Source organism: Cnephaeus nilssonii (assembly GCF_951640355.1).
Source record: "Cnephaeus nilssonii genome assembly, chromosome: 21".
Taxonomy (NCBI): Eukaryota; Metazoa; Chordata; class Mammalia; order Chiroptera; family Vespertilionidae; genus Cnephaeus; species Cnephaeus nilssonii.
In genome coordinates, this window is record NC_137092.1 from 23,294,098 (window position 1) to 23,311,193 (window position 17,096).

Sequence of the window (17,096 nt, forward strand, 5' to 3'; positions counted from 1 at the left end):
CAGAGGATGGTTGGCTGGAGCCAAGTTCCCCGGGGTCTGAGGAGAGAGCCTGACAGGAGCCCGGACTGCAAAAAAGGAAGAGGAACAGCCACGGGGAGCTCTTCCAATCCCCCTGCATGGACACCCTACCCCCGCCCCTGCACCCCCGGGGGACAGGGAGGCTTACTGGACGGGAGAAGACCCAGCCTTGGGGGAGCTGCAGCCCGCACCCCCAACCCCCAATCTCTTCCCCGCCACCCCCGCCAGGGGCGCCCACAGCAATAGCACGCCGGTGACTACCCGTCAGTGTCCCCGAGGCACCCGGGGCTCACGGCCCACCGCTGCCAGGCCCCCTCCGCTGGGGCTGGGCACACCCTCTCCTCCCTACAACTCCAGACCCGGGTGGAAGCAGGCCTGAGCGCCCCCCCAGGGTCAGACCCTTCCCCCCCCCCACAGTAGCAGCGCTGTCTCCGCAGCGGAAGTGCGCTGAACCGCGCTGGGGGCGTGGCTAAACCCGCCCTCCTAGCCCGCCTGACTCTACCCTAGCCTGGCCCCCACCCCACTCTGAGCAGGTACAGCTGCAAAACAGCCACATACAATTTAAAGAATAGCACCAAGCGAGAAGGTTTGACAGTTACTCCCCCTTCGGCCTCGCCGCCCCACTAGCGCCCCCCTAACGCCCTGCCCCCCGCCAGCGCCTCCAGGGACAACCACCGCTACAGGGTTGCTGGCCAGAGCCTGCCCCTCTGAGGCCTGCGGAACCCTCTACATATCTTCCATAGCTACAGCCCCAGGAAACAATCATGCCCTCCTCCCCTAATCAGCACCTGCTACCTGAGAGGGTACCCGTGAGCTTAAAAATAACAATCACTTCCTGTTTAGACATCACTTACTTGATGAAACATTCCTAGGTTTAATTAGCTCAGCACCTCCTCATGACAACCCAGTGAGGTAGGCAGAGAAGAGATTACAGTTCCCATGGTATATGCGTATGTATTCAGAAATGAAGCTCAGAGAGGAAAAGTGCCAAGCCCAGTGGTTCCCAAGGTGCAGCACACGCCCCACGGGGGGGGGCAATTTGATTTTAAGTGGGGGCAATTCGAGAATGAGTTAACAGTGAATTTTTTGCATTTCTTATGGTTCTAGGGGGCCTCATCTACAGCGTATCCTACATAATAAAAGGCTAATATGCAAATGACCAAATGGTGGAATGACTGGTCACTATGATGCGCGCTGACCACCAGGGGGCAGACAATCAATGCAGAAGCTGCCCCCTGGTGGTCAGTGTGCGCCTACAGGGGGAGCGCTGCTCAGCCAGAAGCCGGGCTCACAGCTGGCAAGCACAGCGACAGTGGTGGGAGCCTCTCCCGCCTCCGTGGCAATGCTAAGGATGTCTGACTGACGACTTAAACCCACTAAGCCGTCAGTCGGACATCCCCTTAGGGCTCCCAGACTGCAAGAGGGCACAGGCCAGGCTGAGGCCCCCCCCCCAAAGTGCACGAATTTCGTGCACCGGGCCTCTAGTCAGTGAATAAGCATGATTCAGTAACTGGAATGTTTTTAAAAAGACAATATAATTGTTAGAACCACATTCAAAGAGCATATGTCCACATAGAGGCATAATTTATGTTAACATATATCCCTAACATTTTCAGTTCCACTCAATTCAACACAGTAATAAACACTGAGCTTATCACTGAAAAATATATAAATCAAGGTACCTGTTATCAAGACATTTAATATTACCTGGGATTTAGGATGTTAACATATAAAACAGATAAGAAACAATAGATAAGATCAAATATTAAAATGTATACTAGAAACAATAAATGTGGTAGATTTATAGAAAGGAGAAATTAGTGTAGATTGGGGGCTTCATGGAATGAACAGGAATTGACCAGGTCTAAATAAAAACAGGTAGAAACAGTAGAGAAGGCAATTTAGTAGCATACCAGAATACTTAAGATAGTCCAGTTATTCAACAGAAATATCTAATACTAGAGGCCCGATGAACAAAGATTCGTGCAAGAATAGGCCTTCCTTCCCCTGACTGCTGGCACTGCCTTCGCTCCGGCCGGAGCTACCTTTCCACCTTCGCTCCGGCCAGAGCCGCCTTCTGCCTCTGCCTTGTTGCGTCAATTTGCATATTTCCTCCTTATTGGCTGTGGGCACTGCCATCTTTGTCGCAGAGTTACGGTCAATTTGCATATTCCGTCTTTATTAGATAGGATTTTAGTAATTTGGCCCCAGTCTACCTTAACATTTCTAATTTTGAAACCATGTTCAATAATTTAACTTTTTTTGCACTTTTCTATAATTTACTATTCTCTTTCCTAAAATCTCCCCCCAATTATAGCTCTACAGTTTGTTACCATCTTTGCATGTGAGGAAACAGCAATTCATCAAGCCAGAGATTCCAGTATTCAATCTTAGCTTAGCTAAGGAGATTCAGCTCATAATAACTAGGACTCATAGCAGATGAATATCCTGATGATGACAGGCAAATGAGAAGACTAGTCCTTTGTGACTATTCTAGTCCCAATATAAAGGTCTGTTTATTAGGGACTAGGGAGCTCACTAATAGCTGTTAGTACATTTAAAAGATGTTCTCACACATTCATTTTAATTCAACTATAACATTCACAGTGAGAGGACCCTGACTCCCCACCTGGTGATATATGTACAATGCCAAGATCTCAAGTTCCAGGTGGAAGAGGAAAAGTTTAAGTCAATTAGTTATTTAATTCATAAATTCCTCTTACTCAGGATTCTATTAAATGAGGGATGCTTGTACAAGGAAAAGACTGTTATGCATCTAGTTGTATTATGCAATGTTCTTAAATTTTGCAAATGGAAAAATCAGACACACGTGATCGCAAGAAAAGATTTAAACCCAGTAAACTGCATATTTTTCATCAAGAAGTTACTTTGGGAGTAAAGGTTTAATTTAGTAAGCTTTGACTCAAAGTGCAAAATGAAGGCATTAGCATATTATTTATTCTAATTATATTCAATTTTAAAACAGCAAATCAACAACATAAAATTGAAATATAAATACAGCATATTCAATAGGGATTTCCTGGGACTATTTATGACCATATTTCTATAAAAATATTTACTACACATGTGATTTAGAAGCAGTCTCTTGCAATGAGGTTGTAACCTCTATAACAATTAATAAATATGAAGTCATTTATTTTCAAAACACCCATAACATCTTGTGAGTTAAAATAAAGTTACAAAGACTACAAAATTAAATATAAACAATAAGCAAGGTAGTATAAGAGAGTGACGTTTAAACTACGTTAGCCAAAACTTCAAAATTCCAAAGGGAAACTCATGAAGTTATTTCTTAAGTTATTATTAATTGACAACCTAACCTGGATCTATTTTATCACTTCCAAAACTGTCAGAAGGAAGGATACTTCCAGGCTATGTTGAATAATGTCTTAAGAGTTCTGTAATCCTAAAAAATAACACACACACACACACACACACACACACACACACACACCTGAAAGAATTTTGTGTAGTATAGTCAATACTCAAGGCATGAGCTAAAACTGGTAACTTGAACTGCCAGCCACTCCATAATATCTTTACCCTTAGTAGGTTTTCCTTTTCCCTGGATCTGCTGCTTGTTCCCTTACAGATGAGAGTGATAGTTGTTCCTTCTGACATGCCATTTAGGCTAAGATGAATTATGATAGACTCTAGTAAATAAGGTGTATCTTACAATAGAGCTGAGCAATAGACAGACTGTATTGGATACCAAAAGTTTATGAAAGAGAATCCTTCAGACCTTGGTAAAACAAAAATATCACAGTTGGCATTACAAATTTAAAAGAGAAAACATCCTTGACAGAATTTTTTCTATTTCTCTATGTTGATAAGTATGAGCACACTAAAATCAATAGGAAGAAAAATGAACATTTTACATATTTTATGATTATTTAAGAATGCACTTTTATTTACACTGTTATTATAAGAGTATATATTAACATATCACATTCAGAATTCCAAAAAAGATTTAACAGTTTTCTTTAAGGATATTACCTACATATCACTCTTGTAATTTTCCTGTAACAATCTACCATTAAAAATTTTAAGCACTATAGATACATTCACACTTTTCTAAGCTACCTCTTTTGTGTGTGTGTGTACATAAGTTTTCTTTTTTTATTGAATTTATTGGGGTGACATTGGTTAATAAAATTATATAGGGTTCAGATATACAATTATATAATACATCATCTGTGTACTGTATTGTGTGTTCACCACTCCAAGTCAAGTCTCTTCCATCACCATTTATACTCCCTTTATTCTTTCAAATATCATATAATATAGTTCTATATATGAATTTTTCTAGATCAATATCTATACTTCTTACATTTAAGTGTAAATCATTACATTAATAATTCCCAAGTAATAATATAAGGTCTGCCAAGTAGTGGGCATTTAAATATTTTTTAATATATGAATGAATTATAAAATTTAAAAGCAAAATAATGTTTTTCCTTTAAAAGAACTATAAAGGGTAGTGTCTCTTCACTCCACATAGAACGTCATAATGCTGCTAAAATAACAGTCTAACCCTAATCTACCCATCCATGTTTTCCTAAGCAATTACTGATACACATTAAGCTCCTCTCCATTTTCTTTGTCAAACTCTCTTATACTTCTACTAGAGGCCTGGTGCACAGATTCATGCACCAGTGGGGTCTCTCAGCCTGGCCTGCGCCCTCTGGCAATCCAGGACCCCTTGGGGGATGTTGTAGTGTGCGAAGTGGCAGGTGGCCGGGGAGGAGCCCAGGACCTGGACCGGGCACTGCTTCTGCTCATCCTGGCCTTGCTGCACCTACTGCCACAGCTTGGTAGCACTGCTGCGGGAGGGAGAGGCTTGCGCCACCATAGCTGCGCTCACTGTGAGCCCAGCGTCTGGCGCCCGTCAGTCAGCTGAGCGGTGTTCCCACTGTGGGAGCACACTGACCACCAGGGGGCAGCTCCTGCGTTGAGCATCTGCCCCTGGTGGTCAGTGCGCATCATAGTGACCGGTCATTTGGTCACTTAGGCTTCTATATATATAGATTCCCTTATACTTCTATCTGCCGTCTCTATACAAAATGCTGTTCCATCCTCTTCTTCCACTAATAAGTTTACTCAAACCATAAGACCCAGCCTAAAGGTTTCCTCCATGGCTATCAACAAGCAGATAGTGATTCCTGTGATTCCACAGACCTTTGTTCACAATGTTATTAGTATTCTTCACACTCCACTGAAATGACCAGTTTAAATGGTTTTTCTCTTTCATTAGATTTTGATCTCTCAAGAGAAAGGATTATTTACTTTTGTATCCCCAAATCTAACACTAATGCCAGGCAAGTTGATTGAAGAAAAACAAGTAAATGAACAAATGAACATATTATTAAATCTTTCTTTGTAACTCAGTAGCTATATCATAGTAGTACAATGCAAGTTACAGGAATTCAATATTTTACACGCTACCTTAACATCTACTAAATTACAGAATCTCATGATTGGGAAGAACATTAAAAAACATAGGAAGAACATTAAAAACATTTAAAAAGGAAATAAACTATTAACATAATGAATAAAAAATAAATAATAAAAGTGAAACAATGATCAATAAACAATTTAAACGATGTCTTTCCAGCTAACCATTTTCAAATATTTCAAAGACGAGGCATCATCATATTTATTACAGTAAGAAAAATATCAAGTACATCAACCTAACTATCCTAGTATCCTTTTATCTAAGTCTAGCTGTAGATGATAGTTCTACTACCTAATTTGGATGAATATAAACAGTATTTTAAGTATTCTAAATTAAATGTTTTTAAGTTCACAGGCTTTGGTGGTCACTGGCAATCTATCAAGAGATCTGTAAGTGGTTTCACAGTTTGATTATAATGCTCATTGAACAAGAGCCTGGCATTTTCCCAACATTTGTGGTTTTCCTGACTTGGTGGGGAAAGAAATTAAGGATGTATTTTTGGGTGTACTTAAATTTTAAATAAAATACTTGTTTTATTATTAAAACAATTATGAGAAATCTTCATTAAGATGTATCTTTATTAGTAGTTTACTTATGCCAAAAATAATAGGCCAAAAAGCTTAAGATTCCAAAAGCTTAAGAAATTCTTTCTAATGGTCCAGAAAACTTGCTGCTTCTAAGTGATTTATTTTTATTTCCTAGTCGTTATAATCAAGTTTATGTAGCTTTTACTATTGAAAAGTGAAACCTGAAACACCTACACAGAGACTATCAGTGACAACTTAGACTGAGAATCAGCAAAATGGAGGTAACAACTCTCAAATACCAAGAAACTTGCCATTCACTTTATTCCAGACCCCATCTAATTACTTGTGGTTTTAAGCTATGCATTTATAAGTTGGCTAAAGTAACTGGTAAACACTCCTTTGGGGCATATCATTTGTAATACTGATTTATTGGTTTGCTGCCTCCCAGGATAGGTCTGACCCTGAGTTTATAATTAAGCTGCATAATGTGGAAACAGAATGGTGGTTTACTATCTCACTTTATGGAATGGTACGAACATATAAAATGAAATTGTTTGATTAAATGAATTGAGAATGTTGGTTCCACTTATATAGCTTTGAAACATTTTTAGCATCATAACATATGTCCAAAAAGCTCAGTAGCAATAGTTCTACAAATGACCTAGGAAATAGATATTTTACTTCACTGTATATAGATGTATTATTTCTCATTTATCTATTAATTCAACTTACAGTCACTGCCTCCTAACTAGGAGTACAATGGTGACCTAGACGAATATGTTTTCTTAAACTTTTAGAGCTTCAAGTTTAGAGGAAGGAAGAGGTAAGTATTCACAGTCAATTATAATGTCAGTAAATACTATTAAAGGAAAAGTATAATCTACATATATTTTAAAGTTATAGTTCATTATTTCCCTCCAAATCCCATGGAGTAATATTCTCATATTTTGTTTTCATCCTTTATTATGAAGCAACTCTGGCTCAGTTTGCAGTCACAGATTTACCCAGAGGAAAATTCTGGAAATCACCTAAGGGCACAAACACACCTCATTTGTCTAGTGACCGAATTTATCAAAATGGGGTCAAACTAAGCATAATGAACTGCACGTTATCTCACATAATATATCATGGACAACTTTCTATATCATTCTTTTTATTGCTAGAAAGTATCCTATTATATATCATTATCTAACCATTTCCCTATTGATGACCATTTAGATGGTTTCCAACCTTTCAGTAAGGTACACTGCAGTGTATGTCCACATACATATATCTTCTAGAACTTCCAAATACTTTTGTGGAATAGAGGCTCAGAAGTGGGATGGTTAGTTGCTTAGCCTATATTCCTTAAAGAAAAGAACCTGAGGCAAAGCTTGCAAGCTCAGGAAATCTTAGGAGGTGAAATACCAGGATATGAAGAATGAGAGGTAAAGGGAGGTAAGGAAGGTAAGGAGGAAAAGCAAGTAAAAGACAGTACGGTTACTGAGCTGGCTTCACTGAGCTAGGTCACACAGGATAAATGAACCACAATGTCTCAGAAGAGGAAGAAAGGAAAAGCAATTTCACTGCCAGTTCCCTCCCATTTCCTGCCTTTCCTTGGTCAAAGTTTGTCCACCTACCTCCACCCCAACGAGGCTTGCTAGCTAACACCTCCAAGCAGCTGCTGGAGATAAGAGCTTCTACCACACACAACCCGTCCCATCACCAGTCTGGAAGGGATAGGAATCAAAACTTCCATGATTCTCCTCAGTTAGGAGACCCTGCTGAAGCTGGTCCTCACACCAAAGGAGGCTAAATGAATAGGTGGTTTCAGAAGGCAAAGAAACCATCTCCTACACGACTGCTGTCAATTCATACTCCAATAAAAGTACATGCCTGTGATTTCCTCATGCTTTGCCAGCAGCCTATTAAGTCAACCTATCAGCTGAAAAGAAAGTATACACTATTCTATCTTACATTTCTTGATTAGCAGTGAGATTCTGCATCTTTCACTAGTCATTGGCATTTGTATTTCTTCTGTGCTTGGCTTATTCTTATAAACTTCAGGTGTAATTTCTCACCCTTCCATTAGGAGTTTTAATTAATCAAACTACAGGATTCTGTTACTTTCAGGTCTGCCCTATTTCCTAAAGTTACTTCAAGTTACCTATGAGTCAATATACTTAAAACTATTTAGTGAGCTTAAATACAGCATCATAAAATCTTCACTGGTTATTCTGTCCACAGCTATAACAGAAAAGGACAAGGCAAGAACATGACAATTTCCTTATATCTGGTTTCACATGATTAGGGAAACTTCGGCATATGAGAAAAGTTGGCATTTCCATCCAGTATGCTTCAGTATCGGTCAGAACACTAACCCCTGTCTCCAAGCCAATCTAGCCTCACTGCCAGTGTCCAGTTTAAATTGTCTTTTACCGTAAGATAACCATCTCCAACCAAAGAGCATATATGCATAACCCATGGACATAGACAATAGTGTGGGGAAGGTATGGGGTGGGCCAGGGGCTAGGTGGAGGGGGAAAGGGAGTCATCTGTAATACTATCATAAATATACACTAATAAAAGAGAAACATGCAAATTGACCATCACTCCGCTACACCCACCAGCCAATCAGGAGGGAATATGCAAATTAGAAGGGCAAAGATGGCGGCCGCCCAGCTGTTCCAGGCGCAGAGTGGCCGGGCAGGGCAGGAAGCCTGCTATGAGAGGGAGGGCTGGGGGCGAAGGGATCTACAGGAGCGGCACTCCGGCCGCAGCGAAGACAAAGAATGCAGACTCCAGAGTCTGCAGCGAAGACAGCAGACTCCGGCCGGAGTGAAGGCCTGGGTCCCGGGTGCCGGAGGAAAACCGGTGCTGGAAGCCAAGGGAAGGAAGGTCTATTGCACGAATCTCTTCGTGCAACGGGCCTCTAGTCTTACCTAATAATAGACAAACATGTAAATTGACTGTACCTCCTCTGCGCCCACAGCCAATCAGAGTGAGTATGCAAATTAGAAGGCCAAAGATGACAGCCGACCAGCTGCTCCAGGCGCGGAGTGGCCAGGCTGGGCAGGATGCCTACTATGAGAGGGAGGGTGGGGGGCGAAAGGATCTACAGGAGCGGAGTGCCGCAGCGAAGACAAGACTGCAGACTCTGGCCTGAGTCTGCAGCGAAGACAAAGATGGCAGACTCCGGCCTGAGTCTGCAGCAAAGACAAAGAAGGCAGACTCTGGCCGGAGCGAAGGCCTGGGTCCTGGGTGCCGGAGGAAAACCGGTGCTGGAAGCCAAGGGAAGGAAGGCCTATTGCAAGAATCTCTTCGTGCAACGGGCCTCTAGTAAATAAATAAATAGCCATCTTCAACACAGAACCTTTCCATACAAGGACAGGCACCTAGAAAGTCAACCCCAAATTTGTTATAAAAATCTATTTCTTTTTATGCTCTTTTTTCCCTTTCAATTACCCTGAGCATGTATTTTTTAAATTTGGTATTTTAATTGTACCCAAGAGTCAACCTACTCTCTTTGACCTCTGCCATACTCTAAATACTGAAAGACCAATAAACAACTAGCAGCTCTAACTGTAAAGCTGCAAAGTTACTAATATTTTTGGTCTCAAATTATAAATTGTGTCAAATAGCTGAGAGTCTTACTTCACATGCATTGTGATGGGAATAACTGCATTGCATCCACAAGAGGATTACTCTACAGACAGACTGAAAACATTGTAGCATTCAGTGTTTCAAACCCAAACCTTTGCAATATATTTCTTTTAAATGAACATTTATTTTCAACTTGGTTAACAAAATCTAATTCATACAGTTGACAGATTCGATATATATGGAGAAAAACTGTATTTTCCAACACTAAATTAAAGGAATATGACTTAAGACTTAACTAAATCAGTTCTTTATGATTCAGGGTTTGCAGCCACAAAAAAGGAAATGTATTAACTTTTCCCTCTGAATAATTTCTCTATAATTTCAACCTAGTCATTTATCCAACATAGTCTACCATGTGCTATGTTATCACTCACTAACTTCCCCAGTTACACTAACATTATATCCCATTTATTTTTGGTAGAATATTAATAAAATTCTTGCCCCTGTTAAATATTATAGTTGGTATAATAAAAAAAATAACTTATTGGCATTACACTCTATAGTTTACAAACTCTTTTCTACATATATAATCTCCTTAACAAGTGAATTATAATCTTCCTTAACAACTTTAAAATATGACAATACACTACAAATTTCTAAAAGCAAATTATATCAAATATTGTAAATAAGATTCTAATAATAAAAGACCAAAAGAAGTATAAAGAAATTAACCTGCCATTGCCTTCTTACCTTGCTCCAAAACAACTCACATTTGCACTGTTGGTTCATTTTCCTAATTTAAGCTTTTAGAAAAATACATACTAAATTGCCCTACATTGTATTTCAATCAATTGCCTAAGCTGAGGCTACGATGTCATAAATAAAGTACCCGATCATAAATTTCTCAAAGGACATAAAATCAAAGACACCCAACACCTACAAATTAAATGCAAAAAAACACAAACTAAACAATAAAAAGGAGTTATGTTATGAAATTTAAGTTGATCAGTAAGTTAACCAATCTATTTTGAACAGACTTAGTCTTTACTCTCTATACTGATATTAAGATTATAACAATGCACCAAAATCATCTTGGTTTAGTCTTTTCATTTTATGTTTTCTTATAAATTATGGAGCTATTGGGGGAAAAGTCAATCACCTTTCAGATGTTTGACTGCAAAAGCACTACTTAGAATAGCAATGATATGAGTTATTTAAATACAGGCCTCTGCATGAAATGAGGGCTATCTATAAAACACACTTATTCGAGGTTATATATTACATTTCGAATACCTAGCAATTCTCAAGCCTCCATGATTCTATATTTACACAGCTGACGAGGAACTCCAATACACAGGAAAAAAAGCAAGTGGCCTAGGGAAGTGAGCAGCATAGCGTTTACTATTTTCATACAAACAAATGCTTTATCCAAAGCATCTTACAACATCCAAGCATTAAAAGACCACTCTGCTTGTGCTTACTATAAAAAATTTTTTAAAGGACTATGTAAAGTTATGGTGAATAGATTTTTAAAGTATGTGATTGAAATGGCATTTAAACCAAATGCCATTGTGTGGAGGTGGGTTAAAATACTTAACCATTTTTTGGTTAAAATAAACCCATTTCTTAAAAATGTGTTATTTGAATAGAAGTATATTCTAAGTTTTCCAAAATTTTAGAGCATTTTGCATTAACCTGTGAAAATAATAGAAACTTACAACTGCTGTCTTGTTCACTTCGCAACTGTATATTTTCTTGAGCCTAAATTATTTAAATAATCTAAAATTAATCTGTCATCTTGGAAAAAAGGAGATAACTGACTTACTCTTTTCCAACAAGCATAAGGTAGTAAAAAGACTACAGCACAAAAATGAAAACAAATTATTAAAAATACATGGTTTTTAGCCTTAGTAGAGGTAAATACCAATGTGTTTCCTTAAAAACCATAAAGATGCACACAGAGACACATACACACTCTCAAACACAGAAACCTGTTTACATTTCTAATTCTAAAGTTATGCTTTTCATGATATTATTTCTGATGTGCTGAAACTTTAGGAACTTACACATACACGTACCAAGGCCTGACCTGAGGGGGTTCCAAGGACAGTGTCAAACAGTTCTTTAACCCTTTGCACTCCGCTTGCTTTTTTCTCGATTCCTTTATTCTAATGCTAACCGTGTCGAGTCACACTCGACATCCGAGTGCAAAAGGTTAAGTTAACATATCCTATAACATAACATAGTTACGTACCAAATATGTTAATTCTTCAATTACTTCATTACTCAGAGTTGATTTACATGCTTAGATGACACCTGACAAAAAGCTAGACTGTGAAAAAAGGCTGCTGCACACCTTAATGATAGACAAGAATGACTCAGAGCAGCCGAAAATGACAAAACAGCATCATGACTTAGGGAAGAGTCAGCTGAAGCACCCCATCAGGCATCCCTGGAAACTCCGGATAAAGCCAAAGGAGGTTAGTTGTTGGTCTAAAGGAAAACAATCCTAATTTAAAATTTTTTGGAAGATACCACAAACACAAAGGTATAGATGTGTGTGTGTGTGTGTGTGTGTGTGTGTGTATACATCACCAATAATAATTTTTGAAAATCATAAAATCTAATTCAGTATTTTTTTAAGTCACAGCCCAATAACAATAATGATACTGCGTGATTTCATTATTTTGCATTGATCAGCAGAAATGTTAGAGAAAAGAAGTAAAAACTAAGTGATTTGGAATCTTGAATTTACTGGGAAAATCACATTCAAAGTGCATAAATTCTTTAAAAATTTCAGATGACATATAATTAATCATTATTATTATAAGATTTCAGCAGGATTACAGCATTACTTTATGCTAAGTAATGCAACCTGAAAGGCTCAATAAATCTTAGCTCAAGTGAATCTCAAAGGACAAATTAACATAGTCACCTCTAGTTTTACAACACAAATAGATCTAAAAAGAAAACAAAGACTATAGCACTTGGAAATCTAGAAATCTAGTGCAGTACTGAGTAAAGAACAAAAATATAGAGTAATCCCACAGAATAAAACATAAGAGAAATGCTCCGTGGACTATAAAAATCAACATGTAGAAAGGAAACAAGGATTAAAATAGTAATAAAAATTAGTCAACTATTGTACAAAATACTAGACATTTAAAAATTCAATCTCTCAATATATAAAACTTTTGTACATGATACAAATTTGGGGGATAGGAAGGGAGATCAAACTTAGAACTTATCTATCTAGGTTTATAATATAAAATTGTAATATCCCAAAATGTTAAGAATTTTAAAAACTTTAAAATGGTGATATACTAAATTCTCCAAACATTTTTTGGTAAAGTACACAATAGAGAGGATTATTTGAGATGCAATGTTAATACCAAATGCAGGCACAACTTTGCTATTTTTTAGGTTTTAAATGTTATTTAATTTCTTAATAACATCATCAAACTATTGATATTAATGCTAAATAATAGTACGTAGTATGAAGGACATTTAAAAATACACACACACATGTATACATGCACATGACAAATTAATACACCATCACCACCAAAACAGAAGCTTTGGATTTACATGATTAAAATATTTCTTATAATCTTATACTTGCATTAAAAGGTTAATTAATGTCTATATTGATATCTGTTTATATGTACATATACAGTTATACATAATAAAATTAAAATTCTGAAATTATATTACTCCGTGTTGAGATTTTTCACTGTAAATCTTCAGATAAATGTAATATTTCCAAATACTTCCAAAATCTCACCAAAATATTATGGAGACTTTTGTTTCAGAATAAAGAAAAAGACCACTTTGCTATTATTTTACAATTTCTAATCCTGTATAATAAAGCGGTAATATGCAAATTGACCCTCGCACCCTCACAAGATGGCTGCCTACGACCAGGCCGGCAGGGGGGGGTAGTGAGGGATGACCAAATGACTGAACAAGCAGGCTGCGTGGGGCGACCAGGCCGGCAGGGGGGTTAGTGAGGGATGACCAAATGACTGAACAGCAGGCTGCGTGGGGTGACCAGGCTGGCGGGGGCGGGGGTGGGGGGGGGCAGTTAGGTGCGACCAGGCCAGCAGAAGGGGGCAGTTGGGGGCGACCAGGCTGGCGGGGGGGGGGGGCAGTTAGGGGCGACCAGGCTGGCAGAGGGCGGCAGCTGGGGGCAACCAGGCTGGCAGGGGGGGGGCAGTAAGGTGTGACCAGGCCAGTGGGGAGGGGGGCAGTTAGGGGTGACCAGGCCAGCGGGGGGGGGGGGGGCAGTTAGGGGCAACCAGGCAGGCAGGCAGGTGAGGGATTAGGAGCCAGCGGTCCAGGATTGTGAGAGGGTTGAAGAGGGTGCAGGCTGGGCTGAGGGGACCCCGCCCCCCCATGCACGAATTTCGTGCATCGGGCCTCTAGTTTATTAATAATTCCATTAATACGAACTTATATCCAGTGAGAAATACAAGAATACTATGTTGTCAAGGAAGAATACAAAGCTATAAAGCCATCTTGAAACAAATCTGATGTATATTTCTCTTTAAAAAGTTATAAAATGGAAAGTATATTAGGCTGGCTTAAAATACAGTGAAATCTATACTTACTTTTAAAAGGGTAGGTAGTACTAGAAAAGACTATCAGGCTCCAATACATTAGGGTCAAATATTTGATGAATATTTAAGAAAAAGGCAGAAATAAAACAACACATCCATGAACACATTTTGAGCAATGTGGGGTGGGGAAAATGCATGTCTCTTAGACAAGCCCAGGTCTGACCTCTTGTTTTTGTATATTCTAGCTATGGGTTGGTTACTTAACCTTTTGGTCAAAATACCTTCTCTGAGCCTTAATTTCCTCATCTACAAGAGGGGAATAATAGTACCTACCTACAGGATTATTAAAGAACTCATGAGACTAAGAACATCTTTTACTCCGTGTCGTTTGTGCGTATGTGTGTGTAAAAGATAAAATTTATCTTTTATACAAAAAGAATTTGTATAAAAGATAAATTCTTTTTTGGTATATTTTAGAATAGAAATGAAATATATTAGATTAGATTTTCAGGCCCTACATTTAAAATGGTCCAGTGTTATAGCTGTTACATGATAAAATGCTATAATAAAACCTAATTATATGTTTAAAAGAGTAAGTAGGACACATATTTTTTTTCTTTAATATATTTTTATTGATTTCAGAAAGGAAGGGAGAGGGAGAGAGAGATAGAAACATCAATGATGAGAGAGAATCACTGATTGGCTGCCTCCTGCACAATCCCCACTGGGGATCGAGCCCGTAACCCAGGCATATGCTCTGACAGGGAATTGAACTGATTACCTCTTGGTTGCTGGGTAGACACTCAACCACTGAGTCATACTCAGCATGGCGGGGCACATCTTGATGAAAAAAAAATATATATATATATATATATATCTTTCCTAAGAAACACTGCCCTCTATAGACAATTCAATTTACTAAGAGTTTCACCAAATTTTTTTGAAATATATGAAATGTTTAACCTGAAGAGAAACTATAAAACTGGAAGATGACAACACTTATTATGTCTTAGATAATGCTAGAAGAAACATCAAAACTAACACCTATCATATTTCAGAATCTGGTTCCAGCACAACCTAATCCCACTATCAATGCAAATATGTTTATTCCGAACTAACTTTATATGAGATTTTTGGTGCAAAACTATGGTGTTATTTTAAAGATAAAATGTGAGCCCTAAAAACATTCACAAGTTTTGCTAAGTTATGCCACTATTTTTTTTTTTAATGAAGAATGAAGTTGTCACTCTAAGTTTTTGCATAAACACACATACAGGCACATACTGCTTCCTTTCATAAAGTGACAAATATAACAAAATCAATAAATAAATGCATGGAAGAAATGTGAAAATACTATCTTTCAGATAATATCGATTTGTCAATTCCCCTCTGAAGCTAACAAAACATTACACATTTTAAAACCACAAATAGGGGCCACTGGGTTAAATTGGCAAACACATACATATACACAACCATTCAAAATTCTATAGTTCCATAGTGGGCAACCCTTATAAAGTCAGTAGAACCACTTTATGTTTTTACTAATTCATCATGCTTTTCTGTATCAGATATTACTTGTATATGGAAGCTAACACATTTGACCCAAAATGTTTTTTAACTAAAACAAATCCTATATAATAAAGAGCATTAGACCAGATAGCAGAACGATTGTCCAGACAACTTTCCGGATGAAGCCGGTGCTGTTAGGGCTGGCAGAGACAGCCGGGGCTGGGAGGGCCGAGCCCCTTGCACGAATTTCGTGCATCAGGCCTCTAGTCTGAAATAATAACCCATTTCAAAAAGATTACTCTTCTGCCTATGGCTTTGCTAACATAATCCAATTAGTCTACTCAAATGTGTAATTGCTTCACTTACAAAAATATACATCCTGTTTTACTGCACAAATAGGAAAGACTTAAGATTTCTTTTGTAAAAAAAAAATTTTAGTTATACAAGATACCAATTTACGCCGAAACCGGTTTGGCTCAGTGGATAGAGCGTCGGCCTGCGGACTCAAGGGTCCCGGGTTCGATTCCGGTCAAGGGCATGTACCTTGGTTGCGGGCACATCCCCAATAGGGGGTGTGCAGGAGGCAGCTGGTCGATGTTTCTCTCTCATCGATGTTTCTAACTCTCTATCCCTCTCTCTTCCTCTCTGTAAAAAATCAATAAAATATATTAAAAAAAAAGATACCAATTTTCTTTAAATTTTCTAATAAACTTGGATTACCAAATGAAATTTATGTTGCTTATTTTTTTAAACTTTTATGACTTGAATAAAACAAAATATTTCCTCATTTTTAGTTCTCTTCTATCAGACATTCCAAGACCAGACATTTTTAGATAGAAAAAATAATGTTCTTTATATTGAGACTATATAGTTATCTTTCATTAAAACATTACATTTTGATTTATTACTTACAGCTAAGAATTTTAATTTCTAACCTTACTATAATGTGTATCTATAAAGGAAACAAAATAAACACAATATAAGTGTATTTTATCTTCACAAGAAGTTACAGTAACTTTAAACTGAGAAACACTGCCCTCTATAGACAATTCAATTTACATAAATCTCAACAATATTAATCCAGACTAGGAATTTTGGATTTTCCTGCCTTTTGTTCAAAATCCTTCTGCTCCATAAAGATCTTTTTCAAAAACAGATTTATTCTGGAGAAAATTTCTATTGCAAATATTCTTCAGCCTCTTTTAAAGTATCTCCTTCCCTCTGGCTCACCCAAGATTCCATGTATATTTAAAATAAGCCACTTATAAGCAATGTTGAAGACAGGATTGAGTGGGACCAATACAAAATAAGGATAATATGTAGGAAGTATTGCAACACCTAGCCAAGAGATGATGACGTATGAAGATTAAAGTAATAGGGAGGGAAAGAAACTGGTGTAAAATATTTACAAGGTAAAACTAGTGA

General features: G+C 38.1%; 1 protein-coding gene across 2 annotated transcripts in view; it reads right to left on the reverse strand.

Annotated features, from left to right (window-relative positions):
* The window catches only part of ACBD6 (acyl-CoA binding domain containing 6), a 160,580-nt gene that overhangs the window by 125,276 nt on the left and 18,208 nt on the right, over positions 1 to 17,096 (reverse strand). The window lies entirely within an intron of this gene.